Below are 22,078 nucleotides of genomic sequence, written 5' to 3' on the forward strand. Positions count from 1 at the left end.
ATAACTTGAGTTGTAAGAAGCCATGGTTTGTATCTTACTATAAGCACACTACTCAGTTAAGGAGACGTCAAAAGCCACTGGAAATGGACTTGTCTCAAAAATAGAATTACCATCTGATTCAATAATCATACTATTGAGTATATATAGAAAAGAAATGAAACCACTGTTAAAAAGATGTCTTCCCTTCTGTGTTCACTGCAGCACTGCTCATAATGGCCATGGAATGGGAGCTTCAGGCTCCATCAGCAGATGAATGGATAATCTATACAGTGGAATCCTATGCAGTCAGAAAGGATGGAATCATATCACCTGGCAGAGTGGATGTGATGGATGCCATTATGGTGGAAAATAATCCAGCTTCTTCTTTGCTTTTCTAGACAGAACTTTATAACTTCTCTCACATGGAGAACTTCTTATGAAGTTGGTTTCATAGAAGTTGAGAATAGACTCACTATTGGTTACCAGAGGCTGAGGAGAGTAGAGGGGAATGGAGGGGAGTGGAGGGGAGTGCAGGGGAGTGCAGGGGAGTGCAGGGGAGTGGAGGGGAGTGGAGGGGAGTGCAGGGGAGTGGAGGGGAGTGGAAGGGAGTGCAGGGGACTGCAGGGGAGTGGAGGGGAGTGAAGTTTCCTCTTTGATGCTGTTATAGTTAGGGGAAAGATGTTCTAGTGAGCTAAATAGCATAGTGGGTTGCCTATAGGTAACCATATATAGTTCCAAAAATGGCAAGAAAAGTGATTTAATCTTTTATCATAGAGAAGAAAGATATGAGTAGTATCTTAGAATAATGTATCAAAATATCATTCACATTGATTTTGTGTCAATCAAAATTTTCTTAAATGTATTTGGCTGCCATAGTAAACTCTTTAGGGAAAAATAAAGCTTTCATTAATGATGTTTGCTGTATCCACAGTGCATGCTTCATTTTCTCTCAAGACTGACGTGGTGCTGCCAACCTGATATCCTTGTGTGTGGAGGTGGGCAGAATGCAGAGACCAGTGTGGTGTAAATGCCAGAGGGTGATGATGAAGTTGGTAACATGCTGTATCTCATGTGCTCAGACAAGAGATGCCTATAATACTGACCCAACAGCATGAAGAGTGTTTTCTCTTGTAAAATCCTTAAGAAGAGATGGCTGTTTACTACCATTATTTTAAATATTGTTTACTTAATTGTATGAATATGCAAGTTAATTTTTAATGCTTCTGTCTTCAATATCTGGGCTGTAAAGTTCCTAAACTCATGTAGTTTCCCCTAAAGCAGTGGGGATAGGAAGTCCAGCACATATTTCTACAAAGTCCTCACATAGTGAAGTCAAACCGAAGGTGGTATGAAGTGTGTAATGCACACTTGTATAAGTGCTCTTGTGTAACGTGCCCCATACACAGTGATTATATACAGTAGGAATTAAAGAGAAACTGGAAAAATCATGCACGCCATTTGTCTCATGTGACAACAAGCTAGCAAATGCCAGTTCGGGCCAGTTCTCTGACAAGCCATCAGGGCTTCAGATTCTGACTCTGGCTTCCTGTGTACAAATCCTCCCCCATTATCTGTAATACCTCAAAATTGCAATATGGCTGTTCTCTCCCTGCCTTCATATTCAAGTTCCAAGCAGGAATAAGATAAAGAAAAAGAATAAGATAAAGATATTTATTTGACAAAGGATATTGTATTGTCTTCCTATGGATGCTCAATAACGAGCCTTCAAGAAACAACAGAGGTTACAAATGATACATGCTTATTGCCCAACATTTCTTGAGAGCTACAGTCTAATCTCATTCTCCCTGGATCAATGCTGAAGTATTTCAGGGTGGTGCTCTTTGGTGGAGATGCAATGAGGCAGAAGGCAATTACTTGCCCTCACCAGCAGAGGCTGCCTATATTCTTGGCTTGGAAACTCTTGAGGTTCATAGGCTGTAGGAGCTGACTGAGTTCATGTGCCATTACTGCCTCTGTGCCTTGCTACCATCTCTTCTTCTAAGGGTCCTTGTGATGATACCAAGGTCACCACACTGTTTTATGACAGCAACAGAAAGCAAGGTAGAATAGTTTGTTAGAGTCATTGCTCCCCCATGCTTCTGTGCCACCTCTGCTCTCCGCTCACACTCTTGTGGGTTTATCTCAAGTTTGCAAGCCTGTGTTTGTCACGTAGTCTGTGCTCACTTTGCTGTTAGCATAGGGTATCAATAGGCTGTCCATCATTTCCTTTGTATGGAAGAATGCATAGCTGTCCTCCCGAGCCACAGTTACTCATGTTGGAAAATGTTACCCCTCTATCTCTTCAGTCTGTTCTTCAGTGGGTTGGGTGTTGTGGTAGGAGAGAGTGGTAGGTAAGAGTTTGTCTGGCAACAGACATCAGGCAGACGCATTGACTTAGAGGGCAGAGGTATTCACCGAGGAGAAAACACCTCATGATGCAAGGCCAAAATAGTTACCATGGGTTTTGCTATTGCAACATGATTTTTTTTTCCCCCACATAGCAGGAAATGTCACATAAAAAATTTGGAACATATTTTCAGGTTGGCCACCATAAAGAAAGTAGAACCCAAGATGAAAATGGTTTTGTGTTGTCTCTCAGACAACATATAAGTAGAAATTCGAACAAGATAAACGTATGTGATTTTTTTTTTTGTAAAGATGTTGACAATATCTACCATTTCATTCACCATCTCTTTTATAAAGTGAGGGCCATCAGAATTGTCTACTCATAAGAGCTTTGTTCTCTGTAGAAACTTACTAGCTTCTTTTAAAGGATTAAATACTTTCAAACACGAATATAATACATTTTGATTGCTTTTACCCACTTGCTTTTTTTTACCCCATTACTCCTGCTATGCTCCCAATTTTCTATGGGTCCCATTCCATGTTCCTGTCATTTTATTTTGTTTTGTTTTTTGACTCACAGAGTTTAAGCATGGCTCTTTGTGTTATCGTGGACATGAGCTATTTGCTCGAGTCTGGTGGGCTCACTTATATGTATACTCCTTTTGCTTATTTTTAAAGTGAGGTTGTTTGCTTTGAATTGAAGGAAGTACAGTTACTTGGTTCACAAGCTTGGTTCTAGTGAAGCATGATTTTAGAACACTCTATCACCAAGGCAAAGAGGCCTTCATAGCTCCCCCCATCTCAAGCCTACGACTTATAAATTTGTGTCTGGAATATTCTGATCTCATTTCATCATTTTGACAGTCAATAGGGGTTCGCCTCCAAAGGGCTCCTGCAAACAGAGGCATGGATGTAGATACTCTGAATGGCAAGAGAGGAGAGTTGGAAATCTGGCAGCTGGCCTCTGTTTGGGCAGAAGGCTGGAAAGGGTAGAATGTTCCACATTCTAATTATCTTCCAACCACTGTTGGGCAAAGCTTCATGGGCTTACCTTATTGGCACTTCTGATCTCCAGGCTGTGTCACTTTGAGGGAACACAGAGTGTCTCTTTGCACATAGATCATGAGGATGGAAAGTACAACAGATCTGCTTTTCCAGAGGAACACAGGCCTCCCTCATTCCCCTCAGAATTTTCCAAATGGTTCTGGGAATCTCTAGAAGCATGTCTGCCATTTTTGTGTTCTCTAGGGACAAATTCTCTTGCTAGTTTGTGGAAACCTTGCATCTCACCTGCCTTGTTCTAACTTGTGTTTACTTAACATAGCAACAGCTTGATCACACATCAGATAGGATCCCTGTGTGTAGAGAGTGGAGACATGCTAGGGTAGAACTGTAAGCAGTCCCCAGATTCACTCTACCCCTGCAATGAGCCATTTCCAGCCATTTCCTGTAAATGTATAGTTTCTTTGGTCAGGCTTATAAAAAAGCAGCACACACTCCCTAAACTGAATTTTTCCTACCAAGAAATGTTGTTTCCCTGATTAAATGCATTCTTTAGAACCCCACTGTCTTTCCATCATTGCCAGTTGTGAAAATGTTGTGAGAACAGAGGTTGGACGAAGAGTGAGATCTCTCCATATTGATTTAGAGAACACCACCAAGTTTCAGAGTCAGTTGCCCATCAACTCATTCTTTTCTCTTGTGATGAATCTGTCACATGTATATTTCTATGCTTCAGTTTGTAACATGTATGATTTATTAAAATGATAAATACTTTTTGATATTTTCTTAACACATGGTCTCATCATGATGTGGCCCTGCTGACCTCACCCTCCCGATAAAGCTGAGATGTTCTTGAAGTGCAGCGTCTCATGCTCCCATCTTCCAAGCGCTTGGGATTATAGGTGTGTGACATATGCCCAGAGTGTTTTGGCATTTTTTCTTAAAATATCTCACTATATCTTTTAATAAATCTACACATCCATATCAAAGAGTCTATTTTCCAACCCTTACTGGGAAACTCCTGAACATAGGGAGTTTAACAGAGTTTGGCATCTTCTTGGAAAAGCTAGAATAACTACTAAAAGGTTGCTGGATACATATATTATTCTAGACTCTCCACATGCTATTCTAGCAAACTCCTTGGGTGGAGAAGAAACCAGAGCTCATTTTTACAACATTAACACCCATAGGTGGGGGATGGGCAAAGTGCTGTGCTCATGGAAGAAATATTTCCTTCTTAAACTTGGCTTCAACTTGCATTATAATAAAAAAATGGGAGAAGCACTTATGGTTAATTTAACAGATCCATTAGTGAAAGAACCCTTAGAAATCCATCCAGACTTTTCATTATATAAATAGAAGGGACTCCTTGGATGGGGAAAATGCCTTGTTCAAGCTTAGATCATAGGAGCCAAGTGCCACTTCTTCATCATCTTGTAGCCAAATAATTCTCTACGGCTAATTCTGAATCACAGTTCTCCCTACACTTTGTGTTGATGACTGTTACTGGCTAGTAATGGCTCGTGGTATTTACTTTTCCAGGGTCTAACATTTTACCATGTAGCAGGACTCTACCACATTGGAAAAAGAAGGTTTCAATGGTGAAATTAGTTCAGACCTAACACAGTTTTAAAAAGTTGATGGACAAGCTTCCAATATTATAAGTGTCAGTTTTTGAAATTATGGGAATTATTTCATGTATGACAAATCTATAAGAAAGGGGTTTCAATTAAGAAAAATCAGTACTTTGTTTTTTATTGGATGAGACAAACCTTGAGAATAATTGTAATTAATCGGTTGATTCTCTAGAAGTTTTATAAGGACCCAGTGGATGGTTGGTTTCTCCACTTCTCAACTCAGCTTGCTTCTGACGCAAGTCTGGTTTCTGTTTCCTTTGAATCTAAACTGGGACTTTACAGCTTAGCATCTCTTGGTGGTAAGAAGGTAACTCCCCATCTCCTGCATGGATCACATAGCAATCACTATGGTAATTACTGGTATTAGAGCATGAAGCCAGTGTATGTGACAAACCAGAGTCATCTCTGCCCCCATCCCTAAACCCTAAGAGTAATAGTATTGCTGACCAATAAGGAATAGGGGAGCAAGAAGTACTCAAGACAAAGAGTGGGAAGGCTTAGAGAGCAAAGAAAACTGGAGCAATCAGGCTGCAGTGATTGGTGGGTAGATGTCTACAACATCCTCAAAGGCTCTGTGAGTAAAATGTCTAGGGAAGATATTCTGAACAGTATAGGCTACACTTTAGTCTCCTGTTAGATGTTACTCAAGAAGAGAGGGCACTTTGTTTTCACACAGGAACACATTTTTATTTATTTATGTTGTTTGGTCTAGTTAGCATGCCTTGAGTATTCATTCAGTGTTTGTGGTTCAGTTTTTTTTAAAATTTATTTATTTACTTTACATTCTGATTATTTTTTCCTCCCAGTCCTTCCCTCTTTTTTTTTTTTTTCCAGAGCTGGGGACAGAACCCAGGGCCTTGCGCTTGCTAGGCAAGCGCTCTACCACTGAGCTAAATCCCCAACCCCTAGTCCCTCCCTCTTACCTCACCCTTCCATCCTCCCTCTTTTTCTTCTCAGAGAAGGGCAGGCTTCCCATGGACACTTATCAGCCTTGGCTTACAGTAGGAGTAGGCACATCTCCTATTGAGCCTAGACAAGGCAGCTCAGTTAGGGGAAAGGGATCCAAAGGCAGGCAACTGAGTCAGAGACATCCGATTCTGATCCTGTTATTACAAGACCCACATGAAGAACAAGTTGCACATCTGTTACATAAATGTAGGGGCCTCGATCTGTCCTATACATGCTCTTTGGTTGGTAGTTCAGTCTCTGTGAAACCCTATGGGCCCAGGTTTGTTGATCCTATAGGTTTTCTTGTGGTGTCCTTGACCTCTCTGGCTCCTTCAGTCCTTTCTTCCTATCTTCCACAAGATTCCCCAAGTGCTACCTAATTTTTGGCTGTGGGTCTCTGCATCTATTTCTATTGGCTGCTGAATGAAGCTTCTCAGATGACAGTTCTGCTAGGTTCCTGTCTACAAGTGTAGAATACTATCAATAGTGTCGGGGTGGACTTTCTCATGATTCCAGTGTTTTATAAAGAGATAACTATCTGGGTTTACTTCACATGCAGAGTCTACCAGTAAGGATCCTGTTAAAACACTCGGAACAAATAAAATCAGTTCTTGCTCTGTGAAAGGTTTTTTAGTTTTTGTTTCTGTTTTTATTTTTTTAATCATAGCTTCTCCTGTGAATGCACATACTTCCAAATGACTGCCATGGTTTCATCACCTTGACTTCAGGACAAGGTGCAGGGAGATTTCAGGCCTCATCCTTCACTTTACTCCCTGTGTTGGGAATGCCACTGCAGCAGGGCAGGCACCCCGACAGGGCTGCAAACTTTGCAGAAACATGGACAGTTCACTTGTTTTTTCTCCCTTTGAAATTAAAAGATATGATCCCTTAGCAGTCTAAAGGGAGGAGTAACTCTTCTCAAGACTTTTGGGCCATATTTCCATGGAAGAAAAAAAACTGGACAATATTTTATGCAAATGGAGATTTCTTAGGGAAGAGAAGAAACCAGCTTTCACTGCAGCTAATTTGAAAGTGTCTTCATGTTCCACTGGGACTCTGGTGACTGCTCAGGGTCTATTAGGGAGGATGTTGACATCTAGGAATACTATTATAGACCTCGGCTGGGATGGTGCAGAGCTGCAAGTATAAGAGAAAATGGGGAGAAGTTTGTGAGACAAGTCAGCTACCTCGTCTTGAAAACACTAGCGCTAGGTTAATAGTCTACCGAGTGACCACCCCCCAGGGACTTAAGGCAGACCAAAATGGGAGAATTCTACTTGTCTTCTCTTGGCACAGCTGTATGACTCTAAGGAGCTGTGGCTACCTAGGAGAAACAGCTATCTTGCCTAATGTGGGGCATTTACTGTGGCATCTAGGGAGACCTACCTTGCACTGGAGTGGAGGGAAACATTTAGGAAAATCAAAGCAACTTGATTGTGCTAGAGAGGTGACTGTGTGTCAGCACCAAGCACCCACCTGGATGAAGATCCTCTGATCTTTCCTAAATTCCAGGGGCTGAAGCCCAGAAATGACATTTCCCAGAATTCTTTGAGGCAAATTTCCTAATCACATTTCATCAATGACAAACAAGTAAGGTGTAACTAGAAGGTGTTCAGAGACAAAGTTAGAATCATTGTTCTCCTGGCAGCACTGAGGAGTTTTTGTCATTGTGGATGGGGCACATCCAAGTGTGAGTCGATGAAGTAAGCAGCAGGTGTTGTCCTCCTGACTCACTGCTGCTGGTGGGACCAGGAGAGTCCCTCATGTGACCCCCTCAGCTTTTTGATATTCTAAATGCAGCTTGTGAACCTGACAGTGGGACAAGCTCTCCCTGTTCTCTCCTGTCACCCCAGCAATTTCATAAGCATCTATTTCATCCTTCCTCATGTTTTGTAATACCCAGGATATTGTTTCCAGATAATGCCTGCCTGCATCCATTAAGGGCATGCATAGGCAAACTCTCTGTGAGAGAGAATGTGGAAAGCCGTTCTTTTCAGAAGACCCAAGTCCCAAAGACAGCTTTGAAAGACTGTAACTTGCTATCAGGATTGCTTTAGATAAGGCAAGTACTTTGAGACAGCTTATGAATATTTCTGGGCAGTAGCTATTTTACCTGAAAGAACACATTTAGTATTATAGCATAGTTCTATACTTGGAATACATATACATTCAATACTAAAGAAAATGACTCACATAATTGTTTTTGAACAACTGAAAACAAGGATCAACAAATTTTTGGTGAGTGATGCTGCTCTGAAGATAGGAGGAAGAATACAGGTCAAGGGAGGAATCTCCATCTCTGTTGCTTGGGGTGCTCCCCTCAGCTCCTTCAGGCCAGCATTTAAATGTTATCCTAGTGCCTCCCACCCTGTTTCCAGCATCTCCCACATGTGTCTTTGCAGCTGGCCCTTTCCCTTCCTACATCACTCCATTCTTGGCACTCAGCAGAGCAGACACATTGTGGACTGTCTTGCTTTTACTGCCTTCCGTCCCACTGAGGTTACCTACTGTGCTCTTTGCTGTCCTCAGGACCCAACTTAGCTTGGCACCTAGAAAGTACCTGACAGACACTCATTGAACAACTGAGCCCCATTACATGTGTAGAACTACAATTACTAGTTTGTTTCCGTCCTTCATGGGTCTAGTTGTCCTTTGGTATCCATGGAGATTAGGTCCATGACTTCCTGCAGACACCAAAGCCCATGGATACTCAGGTTACTTACATAAAATGGTGTAGTGTTTTCATAGAACCCACACAACCGTCTGCAGACTTTAAATCATCTTTAGATCACTTGTAATGCCTACAGCACTAAAAACACTATGTAAGTGGTTGTTGTACTGTATTGTCAAGGGAATGCTGACAGGAAAATTGTTAATGTTTGTTCACTATAACACATTTTAAAAAACTATTTTCAATCCATGAATGTGAAATCCACAGACACAGAGGGTCATTATGTGTATTTAACATCATTCTATAAATAGGCATTTTCTTGTTAAGTATTTTCCTCCCCTCCCCACTAGCTCGCAGAGCTGTTCCTCAATGGGAAAGAAATGAAGGTGCATAGTTTACTTCAAGTAGCTGGGCGTGAAAACGATTGGTGAGTGTGGTATGGTATCTAACGTTTGTCTGGTCTGCAGAAGAAGGTGATGTAGCTTCTTCAGGCTGGTGGGGAGCCATAGAGCTCCTTGTGATCTAGAGCATGCTGCCTCTCACAGAAGTGGCCAGATGTCACTGAAGAGCCAAACAGAACACACATAACAGATGTAAAAGTATTTTTCTTTTTTTGTTGTTTGCTTGATGTAATTGTCATCTTACTGCTGGATAAATGAACCTTTTCTAGTTTTGTTTTCTGAACTCTGGCTGGTTCAGTTCAGCTGGTCTGGATCAAATGCTTCTTCAAGTTGACTGATTCAAATTGGCTTCTCCTGGCTTTGGACTGAATTGCTCAGCTTGGCCTCAAACTAACTTTGGTGATTTGCTCTAACCTTCTGGTTCCTTCTCATTTTCTGGCTCATTCTATTTTTTCCTACAGTCCATCTCTGTAAAATTGTCCTGGTAACACACACTCTCTCTCTCTCTCTCTCTCTCTCTCTCTCTCTCTCTCTCTCTCTCTCTCTCTCTCTGCTGTCGCTCTTAATTCACTTCTCTTTCCTGTCTCTTTTGTCAAAATTGGGCATATTTTATCTCTGACTCATTCTAACCTATCAAACCTTTCTCTGATTCACTGCTTTGTCTGCTTCTCAATTAGATATCACTTTCAAACATGGTTGCTTCCTTTTACAAACTAACTTTACTTTCATAGTTAGGGATTAAACATATATACTAAGGGTATGTCTATATTCCAGCCAGATAAAATAGATCTAGAAGGTCTTTGGATGTGATCCCTTGTCAGATCATCCATATTGCTGGATTAAAATTCCTCTACAGAGAAATTCTAGCCGACAGTTAAGAGGACATGTTTCAGATACAGGAAGCACCAGCGACCCCAGGCTGTGGCTTTTATATACCTTGGGGGCAGTTTAGGAGACAGAGACTTCATTAGATCCTGGCCTCCATGTTTGCTCACGTTACTAGGGAGTTCTCTCTGCTATTGGGCTGGGAAGCCTCTGTTAGGTTGTGGGCCAGTGCTCTGCCACTGGCATGGCTGCTTCAGGAGGTAGGATGCAGGGAGTTTGACTGTGCTCTGGGTAGTGTTAGGCTGTAGGGAAGCCTGAGATACTGCTCTAGGGGTGGGAAAGCACAGTCTGAGGCATGGGAAAGCTGGAGCTGGTTTGGGGGTTCCCAGGCCCGTGACTAAGCCAGGGCCCACAGGGTTCTCAGGCTCTTGAACATCCAGACGCCACTGGGAGTCATAGAAGAGCAGAGAATGGAGTTGGGGTTCTGGGGGTTGCATCTAGCCCTGGGCTGGGGGTGAAAGAGAAGCTCCCGCTTGTCCCAGTGGGTGAGATTGTTCTTAGCTTGACAACGGCAGGCTTGGTGGTGATTGTGGCTAGGAGTGCAGAGAAGCTTTCTATGGGAGACTAGACTGTGGCTCTGAAGGCGAAGGCCTTCTCCATGGCTCTCCACAGTGGATCTCAATAAAAAGAGTCAGTCTATGGTTCTAAACAGTTTATTGTCATTGTAGAAAATGGATGCATAAACCATACTCCACTTCTCAGGGTGGATCTGAAATAAATACCTTTTGCAGGTAGAATGTCTGGGAAGGAAAGTTTATTGTCTATGCCCTCTAGGCCTCTAGGTACCTCATTAGCACAGAGAATTGCTTTGAGCCTACTTGACTGTGGTCACATCTCTTTTCCTATTGTCTTGGTCTGAGATATTAGGGATGCCTCATCTACACGTGGAAGGGCTTGGGGCATTGCCCTTATGTGACTGATGGCCACAAATCTATTAGGGACTGCAGCTACATGACAGGGGCTTGGTGCCGGGAGCAGGCAAAGTTCCTACCATCCCTTCAGGGTCTCTGGCTTTAAGTCTTTGACGAGACCTTACCAGGCTTCCCCTCACAGTCTACCACCCCAGAAACCCCAGTTCACACCTCTGCTGCTGCTCTTCACTGTGTTGTTGTGACAGCTGCCAGAGTAAAGTCTCTGCTGCAGGGCACTCAGCTTGCTAGTGAGGTGTTCGGTTATCCTTAGAGGCTTTGTCACTGGGGTCTTGTCCAACTCCCATGCAATGGTAATCACAAGTCAGAATCACAAGGTGGTTCTGAAATCTTTTGGTGACATTTGTTGATGGTACAGTCATCAAAGTGACACAGAGCAACAGCATGCATAGGACTTCTGTGCAGGCACCAGCCACTTTGCACTGAACACTTGAAATGTGTCCAGTGATGGAAGAGCTAGACTCCAAATTTCTATCTTCTTGATTGATTTGAATTAAATATTAGTCATAGGTGGTGATACAGATCCAGACAACAACAGGCATCTTCCCAAGTTACTTTCTACCTTACTCATAAGGGAGGGTTACTCAGCTGAACCTTGAGCTTGCCCATACAATTAGTCCTGGCTCCAACTACTGTCTACCTTCTGAGTGCTGGAATTACAAGTGGGGTCCCACATCCATTTGGCATGTATGTATTTCCTAAGTGTTTAAGTGGATGCTGGAAAGTCTAAACTCAGGCACTCACAGTTATGTAATAAGCATTTTATCTAGTGAGCCAGCTTCTTAGTTCTAGGACACACCACACACACACACACACACACACACACACACACACACACACACACACACGCATGCACGCACAGAGGTAACTGCCAACTGAAGGAGAACATAAGATATAACTAATAGTTAGAAGCCTAGAGAATGGCTTTAGACTTCCTGCACCTATTTGCCACTGCCCTCCACATGTGAGCTGCCACTGATCCTTGAAATATATGGAAGGATTGCTTCCTGTCATTCTCAGAAAGAGGTAGGCTTATTTGTAAATTAAGAACTTGGCTACAGGGCATAGACTTTTATCTGACAGGGTTCTCTAGAGAGACATAATCAAACATTATATAAAATCCACAGGAAAAGATTTATTCGGAGGAATTGGCTCCTTGGATTATATAGTCTGAGAGACCCTACCATCTGCTATTTGCTAGCTGGAGACCAGAAAAGCCAGTGGTATAATTCTAGCTGATGCCAAAGGTGTGAGAACCAAATAAGTTGACTTAAGTGCCAGGCCAGGGGCAGAAATGTTGTATCTCAGTTCAAATCAGTAGCCAGCCAGCCAAGGAGCAAACACCTCTTTCTTGTGCCTTCTCTCCTTGTAGACTCTCACAGGTGATTTACTTTATAGAGTCAGTTCATGTGTCAATCTCCGAAACATTCTCACCAAAACACCTAGAAGTAATTTAATCTGGATGTCCCAGGGAATAGTCACAGTGATAACTAATTGTGAAATCATTTGTGTATTGACAAGAGATAGGCTCTGTGGTGGTGGTGGTGGTGGTGGTGGTGGTGGTGGTGGTGGTGGTGGTGGTGGTGGTGGTGGTGGTGGTGGTGGTACTCGACCAGTTTCTAGGAACCATACTTTGGGCAGACAGAATTTAAAAAAAAGAAAAAGATGCCACCTGAGGGCCACCTATTGACTAGTCACTCTAATGGCACCTAATAGTCCCTATTTGCAATAGAAAAGATTCAAGAAGATGGGGACCACATGCTGAATTTCCACTTTGGAGTGTTACTAGTATTTTATTTTTACTCATTCAACTCTGTACAACTTTATACAGAATAGACTGAGATACCTACCCTTCTGTGGTCTCATGGCTAGAACAAAGCCCTTGGCCTTCAACTTAGAACTCCAATTCTCAATGCAATGATTTTCTTCCATGCCAGCAAAACTATGCTGGAAGGACAGAAGAGAGCTTTGTGTATTTGCACTGAAGGGAAAGAGCTCTCCTTATGTGACAGAGTCAAATCAGGAGTCCCAGGAAGCACACACTTGCAGGCGTTGGCTTCATTTTGTAGTCATATTTAAAGTGAAATCTGCTTTCTAGTCTTCTTGTGAGCATCTTTAATGGAAATTTGTGGAGAATTTTTAGAAAATGTGTTTGTGGGACATTGTCTGCAAAGGAGCCTTTTGATGAACAAAAGTCAGGATGGGAGATCGCCAAGGAATCTCTGTTTCTGGGATGCAGAGCAGTGATGGCTGCCCTTCCAGAGGTCCTGAGTTCAACTCCCAGCAACCACATGATGGCTCACAACCATCTGTAGTGGGATCTGATGCCCTCTTCTGGTGTGTCTGAAGTCAGTGACAGTGTACTCATAAATAAAATAAATAATCTTTTTTAAAAAATGGGACGCAAGCCAGACACTGATGTTAGTAGAGATAAGGGAGTAACTGCTGATGTTTTCTCACCATTGCAGCCCCAGGAATTGTGGGTGGACTGGCTGTTCATGAGAGTGGAGGATGCTCCAGCTTCATCCCCAATTTCTTGTTCTAAAGACCTGCTCAGGTGATTATAGATAAGTGCTTCTTCTTTGACATCTATATGACCCTGCCTGTGGATAGCAGGTATCCATGGAGGTTGCTGTCAACCTTTATTCAGGTCTCTGTTCAAACATCACCTTGTAAGAGAAATATTCTCTGACGACCCAGTGTAGCATAATACCCTGGCCACCCTCTATTCCAATTAGCCTATTAATATATATTATATACACATTATATATATATAACACATTATATATATAGAGGTATATACATATATACATATATATATATATACATACTGACTCTTTGATTCTCTTATTAGAATGTGAGTATGTAATGGATTATATACATTAGGTATATTTCTAGCACCTGGAACAAGATCTGGTGTGTAGTCCATGCTCCACAAATATTCATATGAAGGTAGAAGGGAGGGAGGAAGGAAAATATAGAGAGGGAAGGAAGAGGGAGGTGGGGAAAGAAGAAAATAGGGAGGGGGAGAGCTGGAGATGCAGAGAGCTCTGGGGGGGGCAAAATACTTAAAACTGTATTATCCTTGGCTGACGAATGATTGTATATATTTATGGGATACTGTGTGATGTTTTGATGTGTGCAAGCATCATGCAATGATTAAGTGAAACCAGTGGACAAATATCATTATCTAATGTTCTCCAAACTGTTTTGTAGTGAGAAATATCTAAAAGTCCCCCCCTCGCATTATCAGCTGAATTTGCCACAGAGAAATTGCTAAGATTTGATAACTATCCTTCAGGCATTTTGCTTTATTCATTGTGGCCCAGAGACTATAGGGTAGGATCCAAAGGCCAGGTGCTTAACACCAAGGAGATAACAAATGGGCCATCTGAGAATTTCACCAACTGGTGATGAGGCCTTTATATGGAAAGCCCGTGTTACTTCCTACTGGAACCTGAGGGACCAGGGGCAACGCAAGTGAGCAGCAGGATAGAGCACACTACCCTAGAGATGCTTCCCGAAATCCTTCTACAGCGCTGAGGCTGAGCGATGTGTACATGTCATCAGCGCACAGCTCTTCTACTGGACACAGGAAGTACAGTCCAAGTGACTGAGGGTAGACCTCATTTCGCTCAGTTTTACTTCATTCCAGGGTAAAGAGCATCATGCAGCTAGAAGCAGCTGTGTTGGCTAGTGCAGTTCCAGTAGCTTCACATCAGGATCTGAGCTTCATAGGGGCAGGAGTCACCCACTGTGAGTGGGGATGGGGTTTGTGAGGGAATCTTCAGAGATCTGAGGTCATCCGGTAGGTGATGAAGGAACTGACTTTCATTCTTAATGTAAAAGCATTCATGTGTATGAATGCATATGTATCTGCTGAGGACCAAACCTCGGACCCATGAATGTGCTCTCTAGCTGAGGTGTGTCCCCAGCCATTGTCCCTTGATCTTAGGGAAGGAACAGGACAGGGTGGATTGGAAGGTGGGCAGCAGGAGCCTGGAGTTGGATGTGAGGCTATCAGAATCCTTTATGGAGAACCTTAGGACTATTAAATTATCCACAGAAAAATAATGAGTTAATGAATTAATTAAGGTCCTGCTTTCATTGCTCTCTCTTAAAGACAGGGTTCTCACTGTTTCCTAAGCTGTCTCAGTACCTCGAGGTACAACTAATTCTTCTGCTTCAGCATCCAGAGTGTCAAGGACTGTAGTCAGGTGACACCACATTCTGTCTCTAATTCTTTTAGGCAGCATATCTTCATTGGCTTAGCTGTAATTATAGCTCTTAATTCTTAGCACAAGCTCCATCTGTTGCAGAAGTTCGGACAGTTGATGCAACAGTAGGTCATCAGTAGAAAGCTAAGAAACTGCAAGTTCTCTATTGTATGAACATTCTAGCTTCCAGTTTTTCTGTAGTTATGTAGAGTGGGGAGAGCTTACAAAAATGCTCCTAAGAGGGGAAACAGACTTTAAGTTAGAGGCATCTGGAGGTTAATAGAACATGTGTTAGGAAAGTGGAAAAAAGTATGAAGGTGCCACAAAGAAAGCTGGTTGTTTACATCCTAATTTTAAAAAAATTAGAGGAATTTTAGTAACACAGTATTTGAAGTATTATACTTCTTTAAGTATACGGGGGGAAACGTCATTTATCAGAGCCATTAAATTAGAAATGAGCATAAGTGGGGATGAATGCTGATACATACAACAGGGTTCCTCATTTGTTTACCCATCTCCTGATTCCGTGACCACAAAAGGCATGAGGCTAAATGGGGAGCATTAAAACAATGAATCAAAGGCACACTCATTTTCAAATGTGTTAAATGATATATTGGGGAGAAAAAAGATAGTGAGGTAGCTGCTGGGACCCAACAACTGCAAGGTTCTGGTGGCACTGTGTGCCAAGAGCTAAGAGAGTGTTTTATAATATATTTTCATTTATTTTTGAGATTATGAGCACACTATTTTCCCCCTTCCAACTCCTTGCTTCCAACATTCTCATATACCCTTTCTTGCTCTCTTTCAAATACATGACCTTCCTTTTTCATTCATTGCTGTTGCTTGTGTATCCTGCATTCAATGCTTTCCTTTTGTTTTGACTTTCTGTGTTCTCCTTTGATGGGTTGCTGGCCTAGGTGGTCTAATTGGCATAGGCACAATAATGACTGCATTGAATACCATGCATTGGCATCTCTATGGCTGTAACTGAGGGCAACAACACAGTACTGCCATGCAATCCTGGTTCAGATGAGAGGAGTGTGGGGGCAGGGGTCCACTTTGGCTCCAGCAGCCACAGCCAGAGATGCAGAGTCACAACACTCCTGCAATTTGCAGGTATGAAGACTGCCAGAGGTTGAGCCGAGGAACTACATCTGTCACTGTTCACCTTTGCTGCCCTACTGTGAAAATGTTGACTGAGCTTGGGTCCCAGTTGAGAAATGAAGACCTGACAGGCATTAATGCCTACAATAAACACAGACAGAAGCTCAGGCATTAGAGCTGGCTGTCAGAATGTAAACACAGCCTGGCTGGTCAGGACTGCTAATTGTGCTTTCCTGCTGAGCTCATTAGCGTCCTTCTGGCTCACCTTTTATAGATTGTGCTCCAGCCTTGGAAGCAGCACTTGCCTACAGCTCCGATATGCCCACACTTTTTATTCCCTAGATCACCCGGGAGGGCACAAAGCATTTTGTGGTACAGTGATGAAAGAAGTGTAGAAAAGAATTGTGTATGGAATCACTTCTTGCATTGTTTGAAAAACATCATCATGTACTCCTCCTATTATAATTATTATTTATTATGGTATGTGAATGTAAGCCATGGCATTTACATGGAGGTGAGAAGACAACTTTGTGAACTCCATTCTCTCCTTCCACCTTTGTACACACCTTTGAAACTCGGGCTTGTGGGGTAAGTACCTTTCCCTTCAGAGCCATCTTTGTGGCCCTGACATGTCATTTTCTTGTCTACTCTTCAAAATGACACGGGAATGCAATTACATAGCAATGGCAAATTCAGTAGAGCTATCCAAATAAAAGTGTGGTGAGAACAGCATCAAAACACATGAAACCCATCTCTAAGTGTGTGTGAACCACCCTGTCTTAGTCAAGGTTTTATTGCTATGAAGAGACACAGCGACCAAGGTAACTCTTTTTTTTTTCCTTTTTTTTTTTTTTAATTAACTTGAGTATTTCTTATATACATTTCGAGTGTTATTCCCTTTCCCAGTTTCCGGGCAAACATCCCCCTCCCTCCTCCCCTTCCTTATGGGTGTTCCCCTCCCCATCCTCCCCGCATTGCCACCCTCCCCCCAACAATCACGTTCACTGGGGGTTCAGTCTTAGCAGGACCCAGGGCTTCCCCTTCCACTGGTGCTCTTACTAGGATATTCATTGCTACCTATGAGGTCAGAGTCCAGGGTCAGTCCATGTATAGTCTTTAGGTAGTGGCTTAGTCCCTGAAGCTCTGGTTGCTTGGCATTGTTGTACATATGGGGTCTCGAGCCCCTTCAAGCTCTTCCAGTTCCAAGGTAACTCTTAATGAAGGAAAACAGGGGTGGCTTATAGTTTCAGAGGTTTAGTCCATTATCATCATAGCAGGAAGCACGGCAGCAAGCAGGCAGACATGGTATTAGAGGAACTGAAAGTTCTTTACTGTGATCTACAGGCAGCCAGGAGAAGGCTCTGCACTGTTGGAGCCTGAACATTAGGGGACCTCAAAGCCCACCTACACAGTGATACACTTCCTCCAATGAAGCTACACATCCTCCAATAAGGCTATTCCCCATGTTCAAGCTCTCAAAGACATGAATCAATGGGACTGAATCTATTCAAACTTCCACACACTCCTATGCTGTTTTGGACCTACTCTTACTCTCTTATGTACCAGGTGATCAAAGTTCTGTTTGCCACTTATAAGGTTAGCGAAAAACCCCACATTTTTAAAAATTACAATAACAGATTTTCAGAATAAAATAAAAACATTGCGTCATAGTGGAATGCAACAGGAATAAGGAAATAGGGTCAAAGGTGAAGGATTGGCATTTTTCCTCTCTTCCACGTTCACAGAAAGGCTTCACATCCTTTGTGTCAGGTGTTGTCTTTACCAGTTTGTCAAGTGGTTCATTTACTCTTTCAGCAGATGCCCCCTGAGCATTCTGTGGGCAGCAGGTTCTCTTTGAGCCGCTCAGGGAAGTCCAATAAATGAACGAGTTTGTTCTCACTCCCTTTGTGCTTTGACTGTAGTGTGCATAAAGATAGCTCAGTAAGACATGGAAGAAAAACAAAAATGCTATGGTAAAAGCAAAGCTATAAAGAAGAAGTCAAACAGATGAGGTAGTTTGGGTGAGTGGGTTACATTTTAAACATGGTTCATGGGGTAGAAATCCTTGAGATGGCATTTGAACTGAGATTCAAAAGATGAAGGGCATAGCAGTTTGGGTGTCTTGGGAGAACATAGGGCAGAGGGCCAGCCAGTGTCACAGCTCTGCTGGCACAGAATGATCTATCAGTAAGGAGCCAAGGAGAAGGGTGGAGTGAGCAAGAGGAACATTCAAGATGATGCCAGAGAAACCAAAGGATGGGCAGGCACTGCAAGAGGCAGGGGAGAGCGGGGAAGCCACAGAGAGGTGTTTGAGAAGCCATCAAGGGCTTATGAGTAGGGAGTGATACGATCTGACATATGACTGTTTTGGAGACATATTTTATGTACCTTAAATTTCATAGGTTGTAGGCGTTCCACTCAGTAAGTTTTGAAAATTGGGATAACAAGTGATGCAGGTACCCAATAGTTTTCCCCTTGGAATTCACTCAGTACCCTTGCTATAAACTGAATATGTCCTTAGCAGAACCGTGCTTCTCCCTTCGTAGAATGAATTTCACATCCACTATCCCTCTAGAGTAGTTAGTCAACCTTTCATTGTGGGCCTGAAGCAGAGATCCCAGTAAAGTCTACATTAAGTGCTGGGCACTATGCCAGGGAAGGGACTCATGGGAAAGTAACCTTCCCTGATCATTTACCAAGTTTTCAAACTGTTCCTCTTACTGCACAGGGATAGGATTATTAGAATCTTGGCCTACATCTCACCTTGTTTCTGCCATGCCTAATGCAGACAGACCTATGTCTTCTAATAGACCCAACTGGAACTTCTAGCTGGTCACATAACAGGGGCTTAAACATTTGCTAAATTATGAGAAAAATAGAACTTTCTCTTTCTGGACTGCTATCCTTAGCAATGGATCTTGGAACTGGTTCTACTGTGTTTTTGAATTATATTTAAAGTCATGCTCTGTAAAATGTATCTAAGAGCGCATTGAATTAACCCACTATCCCCATAACATGCATCTACTGGGCTGATGAAGTATGAGATAGTAGAAGGGTAGGGACAAGTACAAGAAGAATGATGCCTTTAAAATCAGAGCAGGCAATTTACAAGTGTACAGTCACGTGGCTAAAACATGAATGAGAACAGCTCACTTGTTTTACAGACTGAGGCAAGGGATGGTTTTGTACAAGGTCCCATGGCTTGAGTGTGGTCCAGCAAGAACATAGTCTCTGACCATACCGCCTTGGTGTCTAGTTGAAGAACTCTCTGGTTGTTATGTTCCTGCCCCAGGTGGCTGCAGAGAAGGGTAGAATGGAGAATAGGAATGTGGGTTTGGGCACCAGTTGGCCCGTTTGGAGATGTAGAAGAGTGTGGGAAAGAGAGAGGAAACCAAAGGGAACAGCGAGGACTGCCTGTGATAATAAGCCCTCAGTTCAGTCTGGGCTGCGGGCACTGGTGGGTGGCCTCTTCTCTGCTTAGTGCTTCTCTCTGTGGGCTCAGGGTGGAAGCTTCTCTTAGGAGAGGCTGCTGCTTTGAGCTGTTCAGTAATGCCACTGGGCGCTAAGTTCAGAAAAGAGCTGGAAAGGGCTTCTCTCTCTCTCTCTCTCTCTCTCTCTCTCTTTTCATTCATGTCCAGACACTGTCTCTTTATTTTCTTCATGTAGTAGTCTGCAGGACCTTTGTGTTGGAGGGACATTTTTGTCTTATTGGATTAAAAGGAATAGAGGAAAACAATCCTACTACCCTATGCAGTGCACTGCTCCATCCTTGTCTGAGACTGCAGGGAGGAACATATTTGACTCTACCCAGAAGAAGCTCCTGGAGAAATCTGACCTCATTGCCAGAGGGATCTGTGAGCCATCTTTGTGCTGAAGTTGGCTGGCTGTCCTTGGAGCAAATGCTCTTTGGGGCTGGGTGGGGATTGGTTCTAATGCTTTGAATTAATCTGGCCTCCATAGTTGGGAATCTGTGTGTCCAAACACTGAAAGTCCTTGTCCATGATTGGATTTTGATTGATCAATAAAGAATCAATGGCCAATGGCTTGCTAGGTAGACTCAGCCTGGATTTTTAGATTTGTATGGGCTAGGAATTGGGAGAAAGGAAGGGGGGGAGAGAGAGAGAGAGAGAGAGAGAGAGAGAGAGAGAGAGAGAGAGAGAGATCTGCATATCTCAGAGAGGAGATGGATCAGATTTAGAGCTGCAGAAGAAAATTCATCCAAAGTGCAGGTGTAAGGGGAAGACAGCCCTATGGGAGGGACTGTGCAGAAGGTAACAGGGCAGCAAAGATAAAATATAGATTTTGAAGGTGTTGAGCCAGTAGTATTGGAGGGAAATGTATGCTAGTCTGGTGGAAGACTAGAACTGCCCAGCTTTTGAACTATTCAATTAAAATTAACTGGTGTGTGTGTGTGTGTGTGTGTGTGTGTGTGTGTGTGTGTGTGTCTTACATTTGAGAATCCAGGTATATCTTGGGTGGGTCCCAAAGTGGGACAGGGAGAAAAAATTCACTGCCACAGATGGTGTGTAATATGGTAAGAAGAACTTACTATTAAAAATAATTTAGAGATTCTCTAATGGAATACACATGAACCATGAAATAAGTTTAGGAGGAGGGGAGAATTGGTTTCTCAGTGAGCACAGAGACAAGTCACATTATTCCCTCATAAGCCATGAAACTAGAACAAAGGAACACAGCTGCTTGCAGGGATTTACCCTTTTAAAAGGATTCTGGCCATCTCCGAAAGTCTTAACTGAGATGCTGGGAACCCCTGCTGTGCAAATAGACAGGATTGCTACTCCAAGGCAGAGGGGTAGACAATAAAAGCTGCCTGGTTCCTACAAGTAAATTATCAAAGGATAGGGACAAGTAAATTTTGATTTAATTGTTTTTAAGGATAGAAAGGGAGTATAATGGTAGGTGTTTAAATGTTCTTAAGTTTATATGGAATAAAGAAATCCAAGTCTTTGATTCCAAATGTAGGAAATAAAGGCAAGAAGGGAGAATTTAGGGAGATCAAATGAAAAAATGCTTTATAGAAATATGCCAGGGCAAATACCTGGGATCTTTGAATAGGGTCTATATGGGAATTCTAGGATTGCTTTTGCCTGGTATGACAAAAATAGAACCTGGAAATAGACTTATACAGTAAGATCATATAGGTATATAAATAATTGAGGTTTTGATCTTTAAAAATTAGGTCAAAGCAGGAGATAGGGAGCCTAGCCTATCTCAGACAGTAGAACTTAGTCCTTGATAATTTTACAAAGAGAAAGGGGCATACTACTATATATACCCATAGAGATATTAATCTCTATAGAAGGAGGGATTTAAGTATACATAGATGGATAAATAATTGAGGCTTTTGATCTTAAATTGTAGGTCATAAGCAGGAGATAGGGAGCCTAAAAACTATCTTGGGTAGTAGAAACTTAAACCTTGATCTCACTATTAAAAATCAATCATGTAAAAACAAAACAGGAGATGATTAAGAAGCATCATCTAAACAGATTATAATATCTGTTTAAATTATTTTAATTGCTTTGAGTTGTTTTATTTATCATATGTGTGTGGTTATGAGTTTGGTGGTTATATTAAAATTCCTCTAGGAGAGGGGGCAAGCTATTAAATTAATTTCGTCTATACCTTTAGTGATTTCCAGTTACTGGACCAAGGACATGCTGTTTTGGAAGAGAGGCCCTGCATTTGTGTTGACAGGAAAGGAGAAAAGGCTTTGGATCCTTTCCAGAGTGATATGAATCAGATATGATAGTGAAGATCCCCTAAGGATCTTGGCTACACCAAAGAAAAATTCAAAAAAAAATCAAACAGGACAGATAACTTGATATACTGCTTCTTCAACACAGGAACAGCCCAGAAACTGGCTTAGATATAAAAAAGTCTTTAGCCAAAACTTCATCAAAAATTAGGCAATAAATCTTGTTGATTATGGAATCCT

This window comes from Rattus norvegicus, chromosome 14 (genome assembly GCF_021556685.1).
Source record: "Rattus norvegicus strain SHRSP/BbbUtx chromosome 14, alternate assembly SHRSP_T2T, whole genome shotgun sequence".
NCBI classification, from domain to species: Eukaryota; Metazoa; Chordata; class Mammalia; order Rodentia; family Muridae; genus Rattus; species Rattus norvegicus.